Source organism: Polyodon spathula, chromosome 3, assembly GCF_017654505.1.
Source record: "Polyodon spathula isolate WHYD16114869_AA chromosome 3, ASM1765450v1, whole genome shotgun sequence".
Taxonomy (NCBI): domain Eukaryota; kingdom Metazoa; phylum Chordata; class Actinopteri; order Acipenseriformes; family Polyodontidae; genus Polyodon; species Polyodon spathula.
The window spans coordinates 94,213,090-94,219,188 of record NC_054536.1 but is presented as its reverse complement, the minus strand read 5'-3'; positions in this window follow the sequence as shown (position 1 = coordinate 94,219,188).

Here is a 6,099-nt window from a genome sequence, read left to right as displayed (position 1 = left end):
ATTTATCAAATTTATACTTGAGTAGCTTGACAACCGCCAGTCAGTCCATCACTGAGCTTAGAAGAAAAAAAGAAAAGACAGTTTTCTTTTGTTATATTAGTGGCACTTTCTTTTATGAAACAAAATTGCTAACGTTACCTGGAAGCATTTGTTTTCTTTACTTGTGTGGCAAATCTGCATTCACAAACTAGGTTTAAAAAATAAATAAATAAAAAAAATACTATTAGGAACATGCTGAGTTCCACATAGCTGCTTGTATGCAGACAGTTTAATAAAATAAACAGTCTGTCCTTCCATTAAAAGGGAACTCTTCTATTTATGTAACTACCCTTTTTTCTACAGCAACGCCATGGGAACAGATACGGTTCTCAGCACCTGCTTATTTTTTCCCATGCGATGCATAGGCTGCAGTAGCATCACAAGCAACGGTTGTTTAGGCTACATTACTACACGGGTGCCATATGCTTGTGTTTTGTTTTTGTTTTTGTTTATACAAACAACTTTTGTGCTTTTATGTTAGAAAACCAGTCATGCTTTTCCTCTGTACAACTTATCAAAATGAAACAAAGTTAAAAGCATACTGTTTAAAATCACGCACATCATGTTTTGTCAGGATTGTAAGTGTGTGTGTGTATGTGTGTAATATATATATATATATACACACACACACATATATACACATTGTAGCGATCTCGGTTCCCGTTGTACAAAAGAGCCAGCCCTGGACTACCGGATCGGTAGGAGTGAACCTGCTGTAGGGTTTAGACAGCAGCTGGCTGTCAGGACGCGAAGACCAGAAGAGAGACTAGGCGTCCTTGCCGCAGACATGCTGTGCCTGGCCTGCAGATGGTACCTGAACAAACCACCCGCCGTGCATCAGCACCTTGCCACTGAAGCCTTCATACACGGGTTAACACCTACAGCCCTGTGCCAGCAGATCGACGGGGGGGGATCGACCTGAAGACAGAGACGCTTACGCTACAAGGAGGCCCACACACGCCCCTCAATAATCCAGAAGCCCTGAGCCCTCCTTGGACCACTAAGCCCAGCTCTATGAAGGAGGCTGCTACCCGTCGAATCTATTCGGAACTTGCCCTCCTTTCATCCTCACATCGACCCCCCACAGCACCAGAGAGCCGCTTCTTCACCATCATCCAGGCCCAGGGACCTCAACCCTTCCCCGGGCCCTCCGATCACAAACTTCTAGGCCCTGCTCCACAGCTGAATCTTCCAATGTCACTAGGTCACTAACCTCTCTCGGCTTGAAGGAGGACATTGTCGTCGCCACAGTCACTGACGTATGGCACAAGAATCGTGGGGGTCTCCAGCCAGCGCAGTAGCAGCAATTATGGTCTCTTCCGCTATTGTCACAGTGTCGCCAGTCAGTTTGAGAATGTGGGCCGCACTTACCTAGTCCAGCACCACATCGATACGGGAACAGCACAGCCAGTGAAGTTGAGGCCCCTCTGACAGCCATTGGGCCGCCAGGAGGTGACCGAGGAGACGTTAAGGGAGATGCTGGATGCAGCATAATAGAGCCGTCAGACAGCCCCTGGGCGGCACTGGTCATCATGGTCCGTAAGAAAGATGGGAAATGGCAGTTCTGTGTCGACTACCAGTGCCTCAACGAAGTTACACTTAAAAATTCGTACCCCCTGCCCCGTATCAATGAGTCCTTGGACCTGGTCACAGGGTCCCAGTGGTTTTCATCGCTGCAATCTGCAAAGTGGGTACTGACAAGTCGCCCTTGTCCTAGAAGCCTACCCCAATACCGCTTTCTCTACCGGCCGAGGACTCTGGCAGTTAACGTGATGCCCTTCGGACTCTGCAATGCACCTGCAACGTTCGAGCACCTTATGGAAAAGGTGCTGACTGGAGTACCCCCGACAGAGTGTCTACCTACACTACCTTTTGATCCACAGTGGATCCACATTCAACACCGCTCTAATGTCTCTGGACCAGGTACTCCACTGCGTCACAGAGGCTGGGCTGAAACTCCATCCAGACAAGTGCCAGTCTCTGTGGCAAGAGGTCAGCTTGCTGGGGCACCGCATGGGCGCTGATGGTATCAAGACAGAGCCAGGCAAGACTGACGCTGTGAGGTACTGGCCAGTGCCCACCGACCCTGATAGCTACGAGGATTCCTGGGCCTGGCGTCCTATTACAGACAATTCGTCCCTGGATTCACCACAATAGTGGCCCGCTCCAAGGCCTACTAAAGAAAGAGGAACCATTCATCTGGACCGAGGACCAGCAACGTGCTTTTGATGACCTCAAATCAGCCCTGACCCAATCCCCTGTGCTGATACCCCCAGATCCTAAAGCTCCCTTCCTCCTGGACACAGATGCCAGCAATGATGGTATTGGAGCGGTGCTCTCCCAGGTCGGACTGCATGGGGAGCAGGTCATTGCTTACTACAGCCGGGCGCTGAACAAAGCCGAGCACCAGTATTGCATCACCCGTAAGGACGAGTGCCTGCAGCCAATTCTCCGTTGGCAAGAGCGGCAGCGGCAACCCGCCTGGGTAGATGTTGCTCCCCTCTGCACCACCACTGAGGTCGCAATGGGTCAGCCTGGCCAACCGGGATAGAGTCCTGCAGAGCCGCGTTGGGTAGAGCCAGCAACAGGCAAAGCAGTGTGGCAGGCCGTGGTGCCCCTGGGTCCAGGAACTTTGGGGTGACCAAGACCCTGAAGCGTATTCATCGTGGCTTCTATTGGGGATACTGCCGCCAGGATGTGGAGGACTACTGCCGGCGGTGTGATGTCTGTATTGCCAGGAAGGGTCCCCAGGGCCTGTCGCAGACCCCTCTCCAACAGTACCAGGTCGGCATCCCATGGAGAGGATCATCGTGGATGTCATGGGTCCATTTCCATGGTCCGAGAAGGGATCGGTTTGTGCTGGTGGCCCTCAATTAATTTACCAAGTGGCCAGAGGCTTATGCCATTCTGGACCAGGAGGCAGAGACCATTGCAGGAGCACTGCTGGAGGGTTTCTTCAGCCGGTTCGGGGTTCCTCAGGAACTACACTCAGACCAGGGTTGGAACTTTGAGGCCAGAGTATTTGCAGAGACGTGCCGCCGGCCGGGCATCCAAAAGACCAGAACGACGCCCTACACCCTCAGAGCGATGGCCTCATAGAGAGGTTCAACCGAACCCTGCCTACACAACTCGCACTCACTACCTCTGCCCATCAAGGGGACTGTGACCAACACCTGTCCTTGGTGCTCATGGCCTGCTGATCAGCGTTCCAGGAGTCCACCGCCTGCACCCTGGCCCTCATGCTGGGACGAGAGCTCCGAACACCTGCTGAGTTGATGTACGGAAGGTGCCCAGATGCCCCTGATGCACCCCCAGGCCCAGAGTATGCCTGCTGACTGCAAGACTGGATGGAGATGGCTCATGACTTCGCCCGGCACCACCTCTAGGCTGCTGGTATACGACGGAAGAGGTACTAGGACCAGAGGACTCAAGGGTGCCACTTCACTGGTGGGGAGGCTGTCTGGGTGTTCAGCCCTAAGAAACCACGCGGGAGCTGACTGAAGCTGGACAGTAAATGGGTAGAGCCGCGTGAGGTGCTGGAGCTAGTTGGGGAGGTAGTGTACAGGGGACAGTTGCCACGGAGGGGCCGGAAGGCACCGTACTTGGGGACCGGAACTGGGGGTGGACCACCAGTCACCCTGCCCGGAACACTGGGTCCACCACTGTCGTCACCCCTGGATCTCAACCCCCACAGTCTGTAACCCAGACACAGAACATGCTCCCGTGCGCAGGCTAGGGTCACAGAAACAGAGACAGAGGGGTAAGGGAATGCAATTCCAAACAACGGGAGTGACATAAAACACACACACAAGTACAGTACAACACATGTACAGATTGTTACACACACCCACACCCACATGTTTAGCTCAAAGAGCCGGCTGTCCAACATTTCGATATGTTGTACATATCTTTCTCAAGGGAGCCTGTGTTTGAATCAAAACATTAGAGGTATTTATAGGTGTTTGACAGCATGACAACTACCTGTTATTGTTTATATTCAAATCCATGATTTATTTTTACATGATGTAATGGTGTTCTATATATTGAGACATCATTTCTACTTATATCTTTAAATCTATATTCTAATTAACAGTATTTTACATAAACTTATATTTATAGTATCATGCAATGAGGATCAGTCTCGATCCTCTCCAGTGCATCAGTATGCACAAATTTTGAATTCATTTTGTTTAATTATTTTTAACTTTTATATATTTATTGGAATTAATTAGTTTATTCTTTTCTGTTGAGTCCCGCTGGCATAATCCTGTTCAGTCTATTTATCCATTTACTTTCTTTTATTCTTCTATATGTCACATTGTCTAATTTTAGCTGTTTTAAAACTACAGACTTTACATCATTTATGTCATGTCCTTGACTGGTGAAGTGCTGTACTATTCGTTCATTCATTTTCCTATTTCTAATTAATGAAAGGTGGTTCTTAATTATTTTATATAAAGTGGTTCCAGTCTCTCCAACATATTTTATTTCATCACATTTTCCCCAGGCTATTCCATAAGGAACATTGCTGTTTTTACAGTAGATATTAGTGTGTATGTGTTGTTCTTATGTTTAATTATATTTTTTACTTTTGTCCATGTATTTACAAACTTTACGTGTACTAGTGCAAGTATTTTTAGAACTTATTCAGTCAACTTATTCTTTTATGTTTACTGTGAACTAAAATATCACCTAAATTAGCTTCTCTTTTGAATGCTACAACTGGGGCCTTAAGAAATACTTTTTTTCAATTTTCTGAATTATGTAGAATCCAAACTATCTTAGAAATATTAGGCAAAAGTTTAGAGTACGTTATTACTAATGGGACTCTTTTGACCTTTTTGTCTCTATTTTTAAAATCTAGAAAATCATCTCTTTTTCGTTTATCCACTTTTCCTAACTGTCTCTATAATTCTTTCTTTGTATCCTCTTTTTTTAAAGATTTGTTTTTAATACATGTCTTTGTTTTACACAGTCACTTTCTTTAGAGCCTATTCTTCATATTCTTATTCCTGGACCCTTTGGGATTGCCTTTTAGTGTGTATTGGATGTGCAGAGGACATGTGTAAATACTGGTGCATGTCAGTAGGTTTACAGGTCAGTCTCAATTGAACCTTCATGTTTTACTACGGTACCTAAAAATTATATTTCTTTTGTTGTCCATCAAAGGTCCACCTTAATATTACTGTGTATTTCATTTGCCATTTTATGAACCTTGAAGAGATTCTTCTGCATGTGTCCAAACCCCAAAAATATCATCTACAAACCAAAACTATTCTAAAGGTTCTGTTTCTAATTTTGTAAGTAATTGTTCTTCCCATTTCCCCATGCATGTACTAGCAAAACGCATTCCTAATTTAGATCCTATTGCTGTACCATTGTTTTGTTTGTAATTTTTTACCAACAAATGTAAAATAACTGTTTTCTAAAACTACGTTGATCCTGTTCAGCACCTCTGCTGTTGGTATTATCCAGTGCTTTTTGACAAGCTTGTAAAGTTTCTTTACGAGGGACGCTTGGGTGCAAGGATTTTACATCCATGCAAAATAAAATTGTATTCTCTGGAAGGTTGTGCTTTAGTGATTCAAGTCTTTTTAAAAATGGTGTTATTATTTTATTTATTTTTATATATATTTTATATATTTATATAAAAAATAAGGCAGAGCAAGGGTGTTTAGATGACATGATCTGCACCTAACAGTGGCACACACACACACGCTCTCTCTCGCGAAACTAGTTCCCACCCTGGAACAATACAGATAATGTGAATGCACAGTTAGTGTTGTCAGATGTGGGGTGGTTCATGCCCTAATGAGGTCTTGTATTTTTTGTATTGTGCATGAAAAAATGGCTCTGGGCGGGTGCTAATTTTTTTGGGTTAGTTTTGGGCATTTGTGCAGGTATTACATTTGGATAGATTTTGAATAGTTTTAAAATATTTATGATATTTTTAAGCAAAACACTAAGCTATATGATACACAACCCTTAGTGTTTACATCACTGTTGCTAAACATTGCAACACTAACACGCATCAACATCTGTCATATGACGTACATTCCA